The 21,397-nt window shown below is 33.8% G+C and overlaps 1 long non-coding RNA gene across 1 annotated transcript; it reads left to right on the forward strand.

Moving 5' to 3' along the window:
* The first annotated feature begins 2,203 nt into the window (after window positions 1-2,203).
* LOC113493914 lies at window positions 2,204-20,483 on the forward strand. The gene is made up of 3 exons (XR_003400613.1): window positions 2,204-2,565; window positions 11,646-11,708; window positions 19,838-20,483. It is a non-coding gene; the product is annotated as an uncharacterized LOC113493914 (long non-coding RNA).
* Window positions 20,484-21,397: the final 914 nt, after the last annotated feature.

Below are 21,397 nucleotides of genomic sequence, written 5' to 3' on the forward strand. Positions count from 1 at the left end.
GAATCAAATTACTTCGTTGTTTGACATCTTCTAACTCTAGACCTTACTTATATCATAGAGATTCCCCAGTACTTAGCACTTTAATAAAAAAGAGCCTTTTTTCAACCCGAAAACTCAGATTGATTGCCCTGCGAGAACGAGAACGCAATGTAACGTCGTGAGAAGTGAGAACCCTTTCCGCAGACCCACAATAAACATCGAGTTCGGTTCGTCTACGAACGTAGCCCAGAGGGTCTTGCAGCACACTTGGCTGAGTTAGCTTGGGACAATCGTTAGCGTCAATAGAAAATAATTGAATGTTTATAGATGCCAGGTCGAAGTCTCGTGATTTAAAATGTATACTTTCATTTTCCACACATTTTAGCGTTTTCTATTATTTTATGTCAAAGATATGGACATGTTACTAGGCTAGAGAGGTAGATCTCTAGTTGGATGGGTCTCAATCAAACTTTCGATTTATTTTATATTTAACAAGTCCATTGAACTTTCTGTTCCCACGCGAAAATTGAAAAAAACCTGCCTCTATTTCAGCAAATCATAAGTCTATGATAAAAAGTCTACAGTAAAATATTTAATACTCTTGACAATTAAGGCTATACTGCTATTAGTAACGGTCTATGATTTTTCCCACTGAAAATATGAATTTGTCTCTATATGGGGGTCAAGCAAAAAACTATTTTGTGGTTAAAAATAAGTAAGCTTTTTGGCAGAAAAATAAAACACTAACGTTTAAAGTAGCCAAACAAGTTATGTGGTATCTCATAGCTTTTCTGTACAAGCCGATGAGATCGAGTACCGGGTGGTAACATGGTGCAGATTTACAGGCTAAAATCGCTGCAATTTGCCTGCAAATTTGAACTATACAGGTAAAACTGAGATGTTTGTAATATGACTCGGCTATTTAGCATTTGAAATAAAGTTTTCTTAGGGTTCGGTACCCAAAGCGTAAAACTGGCCGTTACTATTACTTGCTAAGGCGTTTGTATGTCTTTCTGTTTGTCTGTCTTTGCCCGTTGTTCACCAGGCAGTATCTCATGAACCGTGAAAGCTGTTGAAATTTTCCCTAACAATGTATTACTGCTGCCTCTATAAAAATTAGTACAAGAAATATAGATTACGATTAGCCAATATTACGGTTCCAAATTTGTTGTTGTTCTCGCATTTAACTGTTTTTTTTATTGATGTAAAGTTACACGGATACTACATACCTACTTAAGATTAAAATGGTAAATATCGAATAATATAACAATGCGACATACAATTGCTGTATACTACGTAGCTATACGAATCATAATTTAAAGACAAAGAGTAAAAATAAATGCTAGGTACGAAAAGTCAATTAAATAGTGGAGTAGTAGAGTAATGCAAAACTTCAAAAAGGATGAGGTTCTGTTTTCGACTGTATTTTTTTTGTTACCTCAAAACTGAATGAACCGACTTTTTTTTCATTGAACGTGAAATACTGTGATTTGGTCCCAATTTAAAAAAATCATCAAGTTTCGCTCTGTAGTAAGTATTTATTTTTTGCATCTTCAAATTTTAAGTTGAATGTTTTTGTTGTGAAAAATATTATCTATCGTGAAATTTAAAAACCTGCTATCATTTGGAATATTAGAAAGTCATTACTTAATTACTACGACACCTTAAAGAGGAACGCGATGGAAGAATTTAGTTTTTTTTTCACATAGATAAGTACGTTATAAGTTAAGCCCCACAAAACCGCTGCAAGTGGTAACTGCAATTTGCTCTTTCGCTGCATGGTTTCGGGACCTGATATTATTATTCATGTATTACTTGTAGCTGAATATAGGATTCATCCTTGGCCTTTATAAACATATAAGTTTATTTTGAACGGAATTTATTAAAAAGCGAAAATGTCATTCAAATTCGTGACTATATTTACTGAAAACGAGAATTTCCGCCTTCAATATGATTTGGGATTTATTTTTAGCTATTCATTTATCAGCTACACTAATATTTTTGATATTAACACTTGCTACTAATATTAAAAATGCGAAAGTTTGTAAGCATATATGTTTGTTCCTCTTGCGAGCAAAAACCACTGAAAAAAATTAAGTCGAAACTTGGTACACATATTAGTTTATAACCAAGATTAACATATAGGATTTTAATGGAATCATTTTCGATTAGTAGCGAGCGGGCCCGCGGGCAACAGCTAGTCAATAACAAAACAAAGGTTTGTTGTTATTCGACGAACATGATATCCTAAAACGGAATTCAATATTCGCGGATACCATAATGAATATTAAAGGTGTATAATTAAACGAGTCCGATGTATCTTAATGAGTTTACATAAAGTTTGACAAAGAACAAAATAATTTAATGCAGATCAGCTGACAGTTATCGGATGGATAAAAGGATTCGGTTTAATAAAGGAATGTCAGAGTTGTTAGTGTGTTTGTAACACGATTGCACAGTGTGTTGTGCTCTGTGGGAGTAGAAGACGCGAGCGCTGACAACAGGCTGAACAGAACGCGTTTGTGCGTCGTCGAGCTCGCTGCTACGGCGCCCCGGCTTTTTACTCGTGCGCCAAAACCCTTATACGTAAGTCTTACTTTTTTTTAAAACCTTTTTTTTCTTATTTTTTTATCACATTTTTTGTTTATTATGCTGAGCTCCCTTTAAGTTAAAATTAAGATGAGATACTTTTTGCAACGTTTTTTACTTTATTTTTTTCTTGTATAGTGTAAAGATATGCAGGATCATGACGATAATTATATCAGTTATAATAGCTGTCGCACCATTCTGTAATTAAAATAATAACCACTTGTGGGTAAATTAAGGAAAAAATTATAAACTATTATTTTGCGAGGTTTATGAATGAGTCACAAACGTCTGAAGAATGCATTTAAAATGTAACTATAGTATAAGGTGTGCTCTTGTTTAATTTTTATTTAAGTCTTAATAAACTTAACACTAGCTGCTTAATCCTATCAAGTAACATAAAAATTAAAGTATAATTACAAATACAAATATTTTATAAAAAATCAAGTTTACGCATGTTACATAACGAATCAAATAGTATTTTTCTTTATAGTCATTGACAGAAAATTATGTAAATTTTCAAAAGTAAAGCGTGTCAAATGTGTGAGAGCTTCATACTTGCACATTTTATATCAATATTCAAAAGGTTGACAGTGTTGAGGTCACGATAGACTAGTATTGCTTAATAAACTAGCTTTCTTAAATATATTGCTAAATAACGACATATCATAATTAATTATTATGGGTTGCTTGTAATCTGGGCCTTTTCGGCTGTTTGAGTCGTTGCGATATGAAACAGTGAGTGTTGTATTTATTTCTTGATGCTTTGTGCCTTAACATAACAGAGCATTAAATCAAAGGTGGCTTAAGATTAATCAAATTCGAAAATAGTTTTAAATGAATGAATATACGTTACAAAGTGGTAAAACTAAAAAGTTTCTTCAGAAAAAATTAAGTTTAACAAAAAAACAACTCCCGCACTAAGTAATTTATACTTTTGATACTACTTCTATTTTTGTTTTTAAATAAAATATATTATTTAACCTACATAATTTCGTACACCAATAAAAAACACACAAATACGTGTGCATGTAAACGAACACTTTCGTTATGTCCACATGTTTCTCAATTTAAATTCGGCAATCTCAACTGGTGGGTGCAGGCAGTTTAAAACATAAATCAATTGAATAATTACGGTACACCGTAGATTAAGACATGGATTTATACCAATGACCCACATAACTTGCTCAATGTCATGCATAGTTTTTAGATATTTAATCGAAACGCCTTCGAAATCACCTCGACTTTTGGCCCGACAATTATGTATAGTTAATTCTTGTACAACGCACATTCGACAGCAAAACTGAAAATTTCGTTTTTTAAAAATAATGCTAAAATTATTTAAATGAACCTGAATTTCCACCACGCACATATTACGCTCAATCCCAAGTATTGGCTAACTGGGTACAGCGAAAGAACAATAGAATATCTCGCTGGTATCAAACACCTAACTTAAACTCAAAAAAAACAAACTAAATTAAGACGATTACAAAACAAAAAGTTCACATAACAAAATAACGCAAGACAATAAATCCTTTTGTTTCCAAGAATCGTTTTCGTTTGCCATAATTAGCTTGATTCAAGTAATTATATATTAGTCTTAAGATAGCGGCCCAAATGTTGCAATTTAGACACATATACATTACGAAAATTCGTTTATGGCTGTTACATAATTTTAAACGAGGTCTGCTAGCGTGAGTCCGTAACATGCATGAATCAACATCACCGGTTTTTAAGTTTCGGTCATGTGTAAGTTTGGGCCGTCTCGACTAGTGAACTTGACTTAAATTAATCATCACATCAGACTAAGATCGCTAAGAGCTTATTAAAATAAGGTGATTTCAAAATAAAAGTCACCAAATTATTGCTCTAGTGGAAAATGTAGGTAATATCCATTTTCCTAGAAAAAATTTGGTAGACGAAAACAACATTAACCGCGGAGGTGGGAGCGGAAAAAGTCCTATATCTTCCTTATAAATGAGGAGAAATAGCAGATAACTAAAATAAAGATTTAAGGGGGAGGTTGTACCTATAGTGCCAAGCCGAAAATACACATTCTTGAACGAAAACTTTGAATCACTTACATACGATGTCTAAGTTAATATATCATATTTTTAATTATTCGTCTAATTTTTTAGATAAAATAATATATTTTTAGATGCGCAATAAATGTGTAATTGTAATTTAAATTAATTAGCATATAACGTGCTAGATTTTTGAGTTAAAAAAAAGTGTGAAAATTATGATTAGCTGGGTGTCAATTGTACCCAAAGTAAAAAATTAATGCCTAATTTAAAACTCTTTGCGGTCTAACAACTGGATTAATATTTTTTCCCATTCAACTTTTTTAGAACTCGAATCTGACATTAGCCAGTTTTGATAGACGGAAACTTCCTACGAGTAATATTTTTTTCGGGTTTTCCATGTTTATTACATTGATGGATGATCTTTAACGTCAATCAAATCGTTAAATCCTGTGTCCAAATTTTTTGCTCATATTCGGTACTAACAGTACTGCAACAACGCCGTTAATCTTAACACAAAATTAAATCGATAAGTTACACTAATTGAATTATTATATTTGACTTTCCCGTTAATAATTACAAATAGAGTATTGAACTTGATTTTTTTGCTCAACCAGTTTCAGAATTGAACATAAGAAGACACTTTATTTATAGATCGTCATAATCTGTGATAAATATTTATGAAATACGGATCAACAACAGTCTTCAATAATAATAGTATCGTAGCAAAAACGTAAATTATATACCTACGTCATTATTTAATAAACACGTGTTGTTACCAGAGTACAGTAATTAACTTTACTTATTAACTAGAAGGATATGCAATTAACAGGTCGTTCTTATTTACACAGATCAATTGACACAGTTATAATAATAGTAAACATATATCTGAAGAACAGTGTCATGTTACTTGTGTGGAATTTTCTTAAGATGGATAAACGCACTGATGGTTAAGTGGTAAAGGTCACAACAATAAACCCACTGTGTATGACATGGCGCAGGCTCTACCCGTGTAGGAATAGGGTGTTAGGCTAAAGCTAAAATACTGTTTAGTACCACAGGCAGATTCAAAAGTTACGAGGTTTAAAAGCACTTGAAATTATGCAATGTACATATAATGGGGGCTAGTGAAGTCACCCAGATTTTATTTACCGTACCCTTCATTTTTCGTTTACGGGATAAATTAAAAAATACGTGTCCAATATTTTTTTGAAATCTGTCTGAAATACTTAACTTTTTTTTGTCAAAGACTCTGTGTTGTTTTCTACGAATACTATTAAAAATAGAGTGTATTTGTAAACACCAGTCTATCCAAAGCTTTAATTTTATTATGTGGAGTCTTTTTTTGATCTAATATTGACCTTAATAGGATGTTCGCCCACGATATCTATATTTAGACGGTGTCCTTTAACCTAATTCAATATTCAGGAAGTAGGTTTTTGCATATTATTCGCCCACTTAGTTATTTATTTCCTAATCGAATAGAGCTTCAAGGTTTATTATAGTAATTAACGGCTAAACTCATTTACAGACACGTCAATAAAAGCTACTGTAGTGTGCCAAAATTTTCGAAACTACTTTTTTGTTTCTGATTAGGTTTTTACCCATTATATCTTTCCAACTCCTACGGATGGGTGATAGTTTACCCATCACTTTTTAATTCGAATATGTTACTCCTGGGACTACCGTGATCGAGAAACAAAATAAGCTCTTTATTTTTATAATATTAGAATATATTTTGCTATTGCTACTTCAAGTTTTTGGTGCTAAATTAAGACAAAACCTTTGTTCTGCAAAAAAAAACCGGTATCTGAAGAAGCTTATGTATATAATAAATATTCATCTACGTCAATGGTAATGCGTAGACTTTAAAAGTTCCTTTGAATGAAAAGCGATAAACCGATATTTGGGACTCATTTTAATTTTTCAGTCGGTCAGTTTCACATCTGTTTTAATCGGATTCCATTGGTGGATCCAGTTTTGAGTTTCATCCAAAAGAATAAATGTATTTGACATTCGAATTGGAATTCTAAATCTATAAAGTATTTCCCTATGATTCAAAACACACGACAATCAAGAAGCAATGTCTAGTACCACAAGAATCCTTTGAGCGAGTCGACCAGCATTTGTTTATTTGGGATAAACAAAACCTTCTAGAATCTTCCGCAGCTAGCCACGGGTGAGCAAATCCGATATGCTATAGCGACTATTCCTGTTTTCCTGAAGTTATAGTTATCATCTATAATTGTCTCCTCTACACAATTTAAGTAGGTACGTGACGTCACGCCTCTCCTTGTTCCTGAGACGTCTTCGTTGTCCTTGTTGGTCCTTCGTCTATTCTACAGCTCTCAAGTCTCAATCGAGACCTCACTGCCAGAGCTGTCGCTCGTAAGGTTCAAGTAGGATAGTCTAAAAGAAATGCTATACAATCCATGGTGCTTCCAAGTCCAATTACAGCCAATCGATGTACAGTGTACAGTGAATCGATTAATTGCTGTCTTAGGGTTGAGGAGGACTTAGCACGTGTTTCAGTTCAGCCTAAGTTTATCCGATTTCGAGTTGCGCTTTTGCCGAGAAAGAAAATCTATGCCCAAAATTATGTTGGTTCCTATCTGGTATATCAAATTAGCCTGTTTCCGTGGAAAAAAATGGCATTTGACTTATGACTGCATTCTGTTTTCAATCAACGTGTTGAATAGAGGAACAGCATAAGTAAAAACATAATTAAGTTACCTATGTTACTAATATCTACGTACCTCGTTTTTTTTTTGGAAACGTCCTTATAGTAGTTTCACATCTAAAAATATGCAACACCAACCGTTATTTAGTTGGCAATTTGACATACAGTAAATAAGTACATAATAATTAGGGCACAAGGCAATTGCCGTAGCTGAAACTACAAAATATAGCTTCTATTTCCATAATGTCATGTCGCAAGAGATTACCTCCAAGTCTATCTGCTTTGTTGGGTATGACAAAATCTTAGCGATAATAGATCCTCTATTACGTGAAGTGTGTAACTCTATAACAAATAACCAACGACGCGTGATGTTTGTGCTTACTTACTTCATGTAGAATATTTCCTATAGCCATGTACTCGGGCCACAGATACCTGTTTGCGGTAAGTACAAGGTTAGAACTAGAACTTGTTCTATGAGCCATGTATGACGATATACGCAAAGTTTATGATTTGGACATGTTTTTTTTAAATTTCATGCCGCGATTTTTTTTTTGTTGTGAGTTAAAATAGTTTTAATTCTGCAAAAAAATCCTTGGATTCGTACGAATCTTACTTGAGCCCAGTACCCGAATGTTTGTTTAGGTGAACGGAACGGACGTGGAAACGATTCAAACATCCAGGTTCCAATAACTGTAAATATTGATCTTGTGGTGTAGCGTCAGGTGCATGCGCTTTATTTGAGGAATGCGCCTGAGATAGCGATGTGAGAAAGTTCTTTCATCAGGAAAGTGCGAATCATCAGGAATATTACGAGCTAGGACCATTGCACAGCCTATCTGAAAAAACCGAAGTTAGAAAGTTATTGTGGGAAACGGACATTGCATTATGCGACACGTGATCCCAAAACCACTTTGACCCTCGTAAAAGCCTTTAAATAGATTTATTATAAATTCCAGGCCTTTATGTTTGCCCCTCTATAACAACAAAACAATACCTAGTTTAGGCACTAGGCTCGCACCTGCACGAGATGACGGTTCATAAACTTCCAAAACTAAGAAAACACCGAATAAAAACATATCCTTGAAGCAATTCTGACTTTTATTGTTATAAGTAGGTAGGCGGAAAAACAGCAAATAAATTAAGTGACGGAATAGTTAATAAAATTTTATATTCCGAGAGTATATTTTACTAGGCCAAGAATATATATTATTTTGTGTTTTTTTTTTAACAAAAACGACAATATCGTACAAATTGCAGCTTCACGGAATAAGCGAGCATGCCTAGTTCATAATTTATATCTCTACTAGTTCGTAACTAATTGTTTGTCAATCGAAGTCTTCTTTTGAAAAAAGTCAGTGGCATTTCACGAAGTGACAGTGGAATCTAGACGCATCTTTTCACCGTCTTGTTTCAGCAACAACAATAAACTTACATTAAAACTTAGTGGTAGGCAAATGGTTATTTTTATGCGCATCCAATAGCGAATTAAAAAAGTGCGGACCGTTGGCAAACCGGGAGTTCGCGGGTTTTCACAAGAGACCTCCGTCATCGCATTACAGCCATATTGTGAAGATGGATTAACGGAAATTAACGAAGGTCAGCTCAGTACTCCATCATTTCATTAATGTAACAGTTCTTTGAACTTTTAATACAAACAAGAGTTCGTAGTTTTCGCACCTCTACACATCACTCGGACACATAATCACGTGCCAAACGCATTAGTCTGCAATGCGGATAAATAAACACGAGGATGATGCATTCATCAATTATCTTGCTTGTTAACTTTAGCAAGTTGCTTTTACAATATACATACAACATCGGTGTCAGTTATTATTCAGTTCTAGGTAGAAATAACTTTGATATTGGCTATTGAGTTGCTAGTACACTGGTTGGGAGAGTCCTATATTACTCTTAATGTGACGAAAACCGGAAAATCATATATATTCACAAAAAAAAATATACTTTAAAGCTTCAAAGTAAAGTTCTTTCCAGCTAACCGGGGCTATATAAAATGTCACATTGACCATATTGACTACAGCTAGTTTAGCATTTGTGACTTCTGACGTATACGAATACATTTTGACCTATTCAAGGTGTAATGAAACCAAGACGGACTAATTTTTAATAAATCTAGTCATTATAGAAAATTGAGGTCGAAATTATTAGAAGCAGTTTCCATGTATCCTGTTTTAATCGAAACTTAAGTACTTTAATTGTGGAATGAGAATTATAGAGCGATGATTCAAAGCAGTGTAGTTTTCGACGGTCGTTGTGGTCTTGTTGTTCTTTGTGTAGATTTGTTAGCTTAGACTTTAACATAAATATAATAAATATGCCCGTTTTGATCAGAATTGTGATTGAGATGTTACAGTATATCCCAGTATGATAAAGGGTATTGTGTCTTTCTGCAAAGGCCCCCTAGCTACTCGTATATCCATAGAGTTATTTCATGAGTAACGACCGATGTTTGTTTGAGTTCATCCTCCCATCTTCTACTTTATTTCTCCTTACCTCCTTTACCATCTGGGATACCAATTCGTTATTATTTTACCCCATTTTTTCATACTTGTTCTCATAATTTTCAGTCTATCTCCACATACCGTCAGGAATATTTACATAAAATCACATAAAATTATCGCTCCACTAGCTGCAACTATTAGTTAGAATATTAAAGCAACCTTAACCGCAAGTGACACTGACTGTAGGTGGCAAGTCACCGTCACCTTCCAAAGGTAATAGTGACTTGGCTTGAAAGGCTCCGAACATAATAACATAATTATAGAGTATCTTATTCTTATTATTGTTACGTTTATCGGCCCCATCGTGTTTTTTTTATTACATCTATATAAATTGATCGTGATTAAGATTGCTTTGTAATCAGATTGTTATGAAACTAGGGTAGGTTTCCGTTTCGAGGTTTTACGACTTTATAAGGGTTCCTTACAAGAGGAGTGAAAATGCAACGCGTATTACTAATGCGCGGCTGTATGTTCTGCTCATCCAACTGTCAAAAGCTTTTCATTAACCGTCATAGCTAGATATTTTAATTTTTCAAAAATAATGGATTTGTACTGCCGCTTAAACAGATAATTGAAGTAAAAACTTAAGTAAAGCAAAAAAAAATACGAGATGACCAACTTTTATGCCAGTTGTTTTTATTCTTTTAGCTTTTTAATACGGAACTCTTATTGCGAATCCTACGCACACTTGACCGCTTTATATAATTTAATTGAACAAGACAGTAAAAAATAATTAACAAGACTGGAAACTCATGTATACACAGTTCTGATGCAACTCATTAACCTCATATCCTGATATTTTAACTAGAATTAATACTTTAATTTATTTGTTTTAATTTTTTTAAGACATATTGTTCATTGTATCGAAAAAGAACTAAGCGTTGAGGTTAGACTATTGCCTGAGGAAATGTCTTGGTTCATCCACCGTTGAGGATAATTCAATTGTAGAGTACCTAATGTAAGATCGTTGTAGCTCTTTCTCTATATACCTACACACAGATTATTTAACACACGCAATACCTATGTATGCTTTCAAGGCATTGTCGTATCATGTATTTTGTAACCGTTATATAATCGATTTAAAGACATCGAAAAAACTATCTGCACGTAATGCTACGATGTATTTAAAGCGAGACCAAATATGGTTTGTGGTTTGGGTGTTCAGGATTTCATATCGTTGTTTACTTTTTCAATTGGTCAAGTAACATTACGTGATGTTCACTTGTTTCGAATAGTATTATGTAAGTCACAGGACGTTGAGGTATTAACACTTCTGTATTTAGTTGCTTAAAATTATTCTGCCTGCCTCATATTTATAACTGGCAAAACACCTTACTACGCAGTTTTTTGTTTGCGAATAAAAAAGTAAAGTCGTTTAATAATGTAGCTTTTAATTATAATGTTTAAGCGTTTTCCCGGTAACGCTGGCTAGATCACTGAAATTCCTTTTCTCGAATCTTCTCTAAAGTGGCAATGGTCATTTAAAAATTGTCTTATTTAAAATACTTCTATGATGTAAATGATAAAAATTTGTTTGAGCATCGTTTTTTTTTTTGCAACAACATGGTATTTTTTTTATGTAGTACCGGCCGTCGTGTCTTATAATGATGTCTGTTAAAATAGGTATGACTTAGCAGACATATCGTAAAAATATGAAGTACAATTCGGAAAAGTTGTTTCAAACTTGAGGACGCGTACTTTATATTTCAAACATTTTTGGAACTGAAATTCAGTATGAATGGCTAACGTTGAGTCGAATGTTGATTCAAAGAGAGGAACTCTATTCAACTACTGAAATTTCATAACTACTTTTGTAAAGGACTTTTTACTAAACGATCCCTTTTCTATTTTTTACAGAATTTTGACTCCGACGTATAGTTGCGCGTCGTTTGAACCTCAAAGCAAATCAGTGGTGTGGATGTAAGTGTAATTTATATATTTTAATAACTAAAAACAAATTTAACTAACATTATAAGGGAAAATTTTGAAGGACTGTGGTCAGTTTTTAGGACAAAACCACTGAGCGCGTACATTGTAACATTCAGGCTCCCAAGATACAAGCGTCAGCTTAGTTTGGGTTTAGTATTTTGAGAGAGTTGTAACAAATTAACTCTGAATTCAATTATTAAGACTGATTAAGATTTTTATGATAAAAATCTAATAACACATAGTTCTTAATAAAAGTGTTCATTATTTTCTAGATATTTGTTTCATATAAGTTTGTATACCGTGACGGTGTTACTCTATAGTGAAAGCGTGAGTTTATTTGTTATTTCTCGTAGTTTTTTTTTCATGGATACGTGTATATAATAGGTTAGCCTAAAGGCTTACTAAGTACAAAGTAATGTTATTGTATTTATGTAAGTGATATCGCTCTATTAAGTGCAGTACGATGTCACGCATACATCACAGTAAGTTCATCATCATGCGGTGCGTAGCTGCAATCATGACGATTCAAGCAAGCTGAGTATATTGTTTCAAAAACAACATAGTCATGCTGAGTTATCATATTTACCTTTTTATTTTTAGCTGACTCGGTGAAATTCGTACCGCTTAAAAGGAGATTATAATAATATGGGCTATCATTCAAATTGGATCAAACTATACACGGATTGGAAATTTTATTCAAATCGGTTTAGTATAAACTTTTATCAGTATAGCGTGGTCAAACAAACAAGACGTAATCCCGAATTCCAAAAGTTTCTACAGTCCGCGTAGACGAAATCGTATTGTTACGACTCATGAAATACAACAAAAATCTTTGCTTATTTATAACACTTCATCGGCTCAATAAAATTTATTCCTATTCAATCTGCTTAAGCAGGTTTAAATTTGTTCACCTTTACCTTGAAAAATTATTTTAAAATCACTAAATGGAATATACTTTTAAGTTTCAGAAATAAGATCCTTAACACAGCTCACATTATTAAAGTCTTAACGGTTGCGTAAATTAAATATGTACTCTTGAGTTTTACGCAAATATTATCCGCTTAAAGTTTACATTAATTCCGGATTTCCTTCATATTTAGTGTTCATATAAATATTGACCCCTATAAATATTTTACGCTTGCCCAATATCTGGTAACCATTAGGATTATAGATAATCCTTCTAAGACTCATACGCCGCTTTCGATTATTGAATATATCAATGGATTTAAAATCTTATTATTTATTCAGTCTTAATCCTATCGAAGCCAGTGTTATAATATAGCTCCTCACATCAATAAACAATTAACACATCAATAAAAGAGCAGTCTTAATAAAACTTAAAGGTCAAGACCAAGGTACGGCCGGTCGGTAATGGAACTGTAAATAATCAATGAAACCACGGTCCTAACCTTAAATAGAAACTTAGTGAGCCATTCCAGTAGTTCGGCTGTCACGGTGAACACGACTTCATCAACGATACGACCGACATGAACATACAACTTCAATTGATATACATTATATTCATCAAAATTTCTCTGGTTCGTTGTCTAACCTGTGACGAAGTTCTTGAACTTCCACCGGAGAAAAAGCTCACGCTGACGGAATTACAGACAATATCACCGAAAGACGTAGTCCAGTGTATTGCCCATCTGGGAAAGATTCGTCTGCCCTTACCTGAAGCTCAATTTATTTGGCAATCTGTCAAAAAATTCTATGAAGAAGTCAGTCTCATTCCGGATGAAATACTGATGTTACTAAAATGGATCACCGTCGCGATCTCTCCAGAGGATTATAATAATATGTCGATACACGACATTGACGTCATTCAGAATTTTGGTCAAGACTACAATTTGAACAAGGAACAGCTTGCAGCTCTTGCTGCTCGTGTCCGAGAAGATTTCTCATCGAAAGACCCTGAAGATTATACTAATTTCGACTTAATTGCCATCGGTCAAATACTATGTGCGTACAATAAGAGCGATATCGAGAGAATCCATCCATCATCTTATAGGGACGCTGCTTTCGAAATCGGCAACTTGAATAAATGCAGTGACGATACAATGTCAGCTTTTGCAGCGTTAGCCGTTCAGGTCGATGCTTTTGGTCCTATTGAGGGATGGAATGTGGATACAGTCATGCTTGTCGGTAAAGTTGGGAATTATTTGCCGCTTGCCTATTTGAATAAATTCCACATTGCTGCTAATTCTCATCATAATTAAACTGAGTCAAAACTTTCATATCTGCCCATGTACAGAGGTATAGTGCAATGTAGTAAACAGATTTAGTGGACGCCGCGCCGGGCGAGTAAAATAGGGATGGGAAAATCAATGGCGTTGCGTGTACGGTCACATGTTCAGTGAACCGTTAAGCCAAACCAGACTTTTTATCTAGCTCAGATACATATGCTGACTTTGTATTCCATATTTACTTGTCTACTTATATTACAAAAAAGGTTTTTATTTTTCATGGCCTGATGAAAGTTACTGCGTAACACATTGTAGGCAATTACCTTAATTGTTGCTTTCAGTTTTACAGTCTCTTTGCATTACTTTATCGTGTACAAAGAGGGAATAATTATCAAAACACCCAATTAAGTATTTTTGAATCGAGCGTTTACTTTTAAGGTTATTTATTAATTTGAAGGTTCGTTTTAAACATTGTTGGTAACAGCAAGTAGCTTACTTGATATCCTTGGACTAGAACCGATAGGGCGGACGCACGACCGATTAAACGGAGATTATGTAATCGAAGTATTGCCGAAAAGAGTTCGGAGTCTATACTGCATTTTTCCTGTTAGTAAGTAATGTTGGTATTCGTTCATCAAAAACAAACGTTTAGGTTACGTGTGAAAGTTTCAGAGCTGTATTTTTTGTTATGCCAAGTTCGTAACAATATGTGCGTTGATCAATAACGTGATTCAGTAACGAAACCGTTTGTAAACAGGATAGTTAGTCAACAAGCTACCTTCAATTGTTTTTCTAGATTTTTCTATTTGACCGAGCATTATGTGTTGGAATCGCACACATAGGTACTTCTTGCCCATTATGTAATTATTACATATTGTTTCGTGCTGTCACTGAAAGACAAATTTAGAAAATGACATCTCTTTAGTTTGCTAAGTTAGTTAATAGTAGCCATAAATCACATTTCATACTATACTTGACGGAAATTGTAATGAGTAGGTAAGGTAGCATAATAAATGAGATTTTATTTCAAGCCATTGTGTTGTGTTTCATTCGAGTCTGCGATGGATTAAATTCTTTTGATTCGAATAAAATAATGATGAAATTAAATACGAGAATTAAAGAAGAGCCGATTGGATAGCAATAGTACAAATATCACAAAAATGACTCGTAACATAAAATAATAAAGCCATTGTAAATAATAATACTGCCTTCATTTCACGAAAATTATAAGTAAGGGAAAGTCCAGAGCAATAAAACTCCACTTAGACTAACTCACTTGTATTATAATACGATTTGCGATATCAATACTGGCATTGTGTAGTTATGATGTAAAAGTTAATAAAGCACGTCGTTGCGACACCGGTGGCCGACCGGTGTGTCTCGTTACTTCACCAGCGCATGACATTCACCCACACTCAAGAACTATAACGTTCGACATGACGAAGACACCCACTTATTTAACACTTCGATAAATTTTATGATGTTTTCTCACTTTGGTTATCAGTTTAGTGATTGTGTTCGTGCCTTTTTGTATAATCAATTGTCACCTATTTTTGCCGATTGGGATTGCTTATAAGTTTGATAGAAAAAAAATGCTATCTACTTAGAAGTGTTTTTATTTATCAGTGTTTTTTAACGACTCCCACATTAACGAATTAAATACTTGTATCTCTGGAAGTTTCACAAACATTTTGAGTCACATGCACAAAGACAACCATGCGCGGGGATTAAGCCATGACAAGTCGGGCATATCATAAATAGTTTATTTAGCTCTTAAAAGTTAATCACGATAAATCTTTTTTTGACAGCATAATGTAGGTAGTTCGAAAGCAAATGTCAGCAGTCTAGCTACGACTGGATGGATTTAAAGAAACCGACCTCGACATTAAAATTCAAATTAATGCATCTATATGTATATGCCTTTATATACTATACCTTGATGTTTTCATGAAAATGACTCTACATCATCATGTACCTTAGTAATAACTAGTAATAAGGTACGTTAACACAACGCGTGTATGGGAGTTCCAATGTCTCGAAGTATTTAGTTCGCGCCAAATTTTAAAGCAGGTTTTTTACTTACTCATCATCAGAGGTCAGCTATTGACATTCTTTCTGGACATCATCCAAAAATCCAAGGTGAACAATAAAATAATTATTAGTTTGCGTCTCTTACATAAGGTATTTTTTGGATGACTGGCATTGCGAAAGATGTTCTCAACAAAGCAGCGTTTATATTGATTTATTAGTCATTTATTGTTGCTCTATACAATGTGAGAGCATCAATGGAGACTCTATTTTCGTCATTGTTCGACTTGTGATGCGCACGGGACAATAGAATAGACGTACTCTCAAAACTAAAAAGAAAATATAGATGCCGTGCGAATATATGTAGGTATGTATAGAGGTTTTAATATTAAGTTATAGCGAAGCAGGATTATTATTGGATATCTATTTTAAGGCAATAAACAGAACGATCAAAGTCCTCCATAAATATCGAAACCAAACAAATTCTCTCAAAACCAGTTTCGTATTTTAACCGTGAAAACATAACAAACCACTTTCACGTTCACAATATTATCTCATTGAGTCTATTTATAAACCGGTCAGCAGCAATATAAGGACTAGCAAGACAGAAATCAGTACGAAAATAATGATTTTCTTTTCCTACAGCGGCAAACTGAAACACACCGTCTTCTGTGTCATTAATCACGTAGCTAGACTAGCAGATGCTACGGTCGCTGCCTGCACTAGTTATTATTTGTACAATTAATATTGCACTACATAAGTTGGTAGGGTAGGACAGCATTAGGTAACAGGAGAATTTTTGAGCATAAAGCAAACCAAAGGGGAGATAGCCAAATTTGCTATAGGCTTAGAGGCCACAAAAAAAATTATTTGTCTACCGATTACATTTCATGCTACAGCCTGATAGACAGTGGCGCTTTAGTGAAAGGGTACTGTTACTACCATATCGGAACGGAACCCTAAACATTAAACATTACTGAGAATAAATCTTTTAATTGACAGCGTATGTTAACGATAATAGGCTATCATTTAAACAATTATTTCCATCGTTATAGGTAACAAATTATGCGACATTTATCTAGAAAAACAAACCAGACTTCAGAGGACAATTAAAATGAACTCTACTTACATGACGTTGGAAAAATCCTATTCGTTACATGTATTTATTTAAACATTTAACAAATTCTTGACATACAATGTATGCGTGTAAACTGTAGAATTTTTATTTAATTACCGTCTTCGGTCGCGTGGAAATGATTCAGATGACTTATGGTAGTATTTTTTGGATATAACTAATAAAAAAATACTAAGCGCTTTTCTAAAACGACCCACTTTTTTCCGAAAACCGATTGAAACGAACACTAAATGTTAAGTGAAATTTATTACAATCATCGAAAAGAAACACAAGAGAACCGCAATTTAATTGAATAAGCTGCTGCAGAGTTCATCGCGTCCAAACGCACAAACCAAAATCCTTACCTTAAGTTGTCTTGAATAAAGTATTTATACAGATTACACTTTTCTAGGATTTTTTATATGTAAGTAAAGATGACATATCATAGACAGTCTAAACATACTTAATAATCTATACTAATATTAGGTATAAAGCTGAAGAGTTTGTTTTGAACTACTGGTTGTAATTGGAAAATTATTTATATAACATCACGCTGCGACTAATAAGAGCGAAGATACAATGGAAAACGTGGAAAAATATTAATCTTTGAGTGCGCTGCGAAAACGGTTTATGATCTTCTAACCATGCGGACAAAGTCGGGCGCAACAGCTAGTAATTCATATATGTACCTACATCAAACAGGAATATATAAGTAAACCCTTAAAATAATAATCCATGTCCTTAAAGAGGTAGGATAGATACTTGAGTAACCTTGAATATATTCATGGTGGTCGTCTTTTTTGAACCGGTTTCGCACAAACAAATAATAAATCAAATCTACGATAATTTGTTTTGATGATCTTTTAATCCGCTTTTGGTCTGTTGCTTGAGCAGTTTAGGCGAAAAACATTATTTATAGAGGATGGAATATAACCTCAAGTAAAGGTAAATAAGAACATGATGTCTTCTCGTGATGTCATGTTATCAGCATTCAAAATAATGAAGTTTTGTTTTTCAACCATTTTGGAAAAAAACAAACTCAAAACAAAATCCTATTAACGTCAACATATATTTTTTACGAAGGCTATTTATGACCCGAACAACTTTATACTCCACTAGTTTCGGTACCTAATTAATATAAAAGGTTAAAAATGTTGCTATCTTTTTGTATCAAAACTCAGTTTAAAAATTATTAGAAAAAAAGAAAAATAACAATAAAGATTAACAATTTAGACAATTTTGTATGAAAGGCAAATAAAGATTGTTAACCTTTATAAGTACCTAAACAAATAGAGTGTAAGAATACCTATATAAATTACAGAAAAAAATATTAAATTTAAAATTTGTTTTAAGAACGTGTGAACGAACTTTACTAAACGATCATAAAAAAGTGCTAATTTTAGACACAAAAAACATCATATTTTTAAATTGATTAATTATGTGCTAGCGTTTAATTAACAAAAGGGCGATATGCTTTAAAAAACTGTGGAACAGTTAAGGCTAATGAATTAATTTCAATTGAGTTACAAATAGGTGTGTCGTCACCTGTATCGATTTTTACAGAGATTGAAGTAAACACGCTATTTTTGGAAAAGGCATCGCGATTTAAGAAAGCCATTAACACCTTTCTGGTAGATTCGTGTAGGTAGGTACCTGTTATAAACAGCCATTGCTATCTTTATTTAGAATCGGATCCGGGATGGGCCGATGACATAGGCCTAGGGTCGAGTCTGGATGAGGCTAGGAATTACTCAATTATTAGAAACAGGACCGTAGAAATTGGCACGAGAAAGAGGAGGCCTATGCCCAGCTGTGGGAGGATAAAGGCCGTGGATGATGATGATGATTTTGAATGAAAAATAGTTTACGATTGGAGTTTGTCTTGAAACTGAATGGTGTTAAAGAGTCTCGCATTTACCCCTGTGAGGCGGGGGATACAAACGTTCCAGACATGCACAATAACACAACAACTCCAAAAGAACTAGCATATTTTTTGCTCTACGCAGGGATCGAACCCACGACACGTAATGAGTTTGGCTGGGAGACCTCAACCTCTCGGCTATCCATGCGTTCTAATTAAATTATATCATAACCTTATTATACGAACAATAATAAATATAACCTAAGTGATCATCGTAAAAAAGTGTCGCTACTTTCGTCGCTACTTTGTACAGCTTCACGAAGGTACCTAAAACACGCAATTAAATATTAATAGCAATAAATTACCCGTCATATACATAAACAAACGTTAATTACTCATAAGACTTAAGTAATTTTGTATAATATTTTAATAAGTACTTCGTGATGATATCTTTGTTGCTGTCATCATTATTTTTGTCAAGTTGCTGGTAAAGTTTCTACAGTGAGCAATAAAAGTCAGCAAAAACAGTTTAATATTTTAAAGACGTGCCATTAGAAATGTACTGAATACTCTCTGAACGTCAATGTACTTAATTTTTCTGATGATATGACTGTTCATCTGCTTTTGTTTCTGACTGCAGTATTGGCTGATATTGTCAGTTTACTAACTAGTAGCTAGCTAAATACATGTTATTGTCATTGCTTTTATAAAACACTTTCTTTTTCGTGCCTGCATAAACATTACTTTAATAAACTCTACATTTTAATTATTTTCTTGACCGAAATTAATTTCAGGCACAATTATATCTACCACATAAATGTAAAACTACCATACCATACTACATCTTTAAAGTTCATAAAGGCATTCATCAATTGTTACACCAGTTACCTAATTCCTTTTTTAACTTACCAAAAAAATACTTTTTTTACAGACAAAAACGTTACAAAAATGACGACCGCCAGTATGCTGTTGACAGTTGCGACAACGTGGAATGTCTCCACTGACAAGATTGATAAGGAGGGTTGCTTAGGCCTCGCTATCAAACACGTCACCGCCGAAGCCGCCAAGGAACTCCGCGAAAGTCCATCGACCAAGGAACAAGCGCTCACCATCATGCGGGAATGGATACAACAGAATATCGACATCAAAAATGTCCGCCAAGGTAAATTCTCCACATTTTATTTAGGCATAGTGAGAAAATACTTGTTGGATGGTATACCTACAAACGATGCAGATGCTAACAAAACTGACTCAAAAATCTTAAGATAAACATGACACAGCGTAATATCAAGCTTCTGTTTCTTTTTCATACAAGTTATGTTTAGTGCAAAAAACCCAAACACAAAAGCATCAAGCCACCTAAAAAAAGAGTGACACTCTGCCCTTTGTAAAATATTTTATACCTTTTTCTTCGCATGCTATATGGTAGACTTAACGGATTTAGCAGAATGCCGTTGCCTATAGTATGATTGCATAGATCACTTACAGATCTTAATTTTAAATGACTGAAAATAAATACACAAAAAAGTACATCATTATGTATAGCGACTATTTATGCAACTTCCATATAACATTTAGGTAGATCTCACAGGTACAATAATTATATCTTAGCTCAAGGATTTACACTTCACTTAATTAAAAAATGAAAGATAAAACAACAAAATTAATTCATTGGTTAAATGTTAATAGGCTTTGCCCAATCAAGAATTATAATTACTTAGATAATTGATTAGACTTTGAGGCTTCTTCTACAATTTCACGTTTCATTTGTAACGCATTCTTAATCGAACAAAAAATACAATGTGTATTTGTTTAATTAATTGAGTGGGTAAGGACAGTGCTGTTTTTCGTTCCTTTTAATAAATGGAAGACTTGCCTTCAAAGAAAATGTGAAAGTAGAAAATCCTCGTGTCACAATGTAAGTTACCATACGCCTCCGAAACGGCGTGACCGATTTCCATGAATTCCTATATGCATATTCAGTAGGACAGGGAATCAGCTACTATGCGCATTTTATTATTAAATGATGAGGGTTGTCTACCCCCTATTTACTTTTATTATACGTGATTTCCACGCCAGCTTGAAATAAGGTTTACTCATTTCGATAGGCATAATCTCAAACCTGAATACGCTGTTCGGTCTTTTATGTATCGTACTCACAAATATAGCTTCTATATGTGGAAAATGTACGACGCGCGACGTTGAGTTCATTTTCCAGCGATCATTATGTAAATAAGCTATTAAAAGACACACACAAGTATAGAGACATTGAAACTGTTTTATGCAAGATATCATTATTCGATACTGACTGTAATTGCTACGTATAGCAAAACAAAAGATTACAAACGCATTCAATTACGATTACCTTTGCCTCGATAAAAAATAACGGTTATTATAAATATAAACCCTGAGATTCCGAAGCGAGAGGTGTTATTGCGAATCTATATTATAGCTAATGATGATAACGACTGAAATGTGAAAGATTGCCGTG

This window comes from Trichoplusia ni, chromosome 5, assembly GCF_003590095.1.
Source record: "Trichoplusia ni isolate ovarian cell line Hi5 chromosome 5, tn1, whole genome shotgun sequence".
Lineage (NCBI taxonomy): Eukaryota > Metazoa > Arthropoda > Insecta > Lepidoptera > Noctuidae > Trichoplusia > Trichoplusia ni.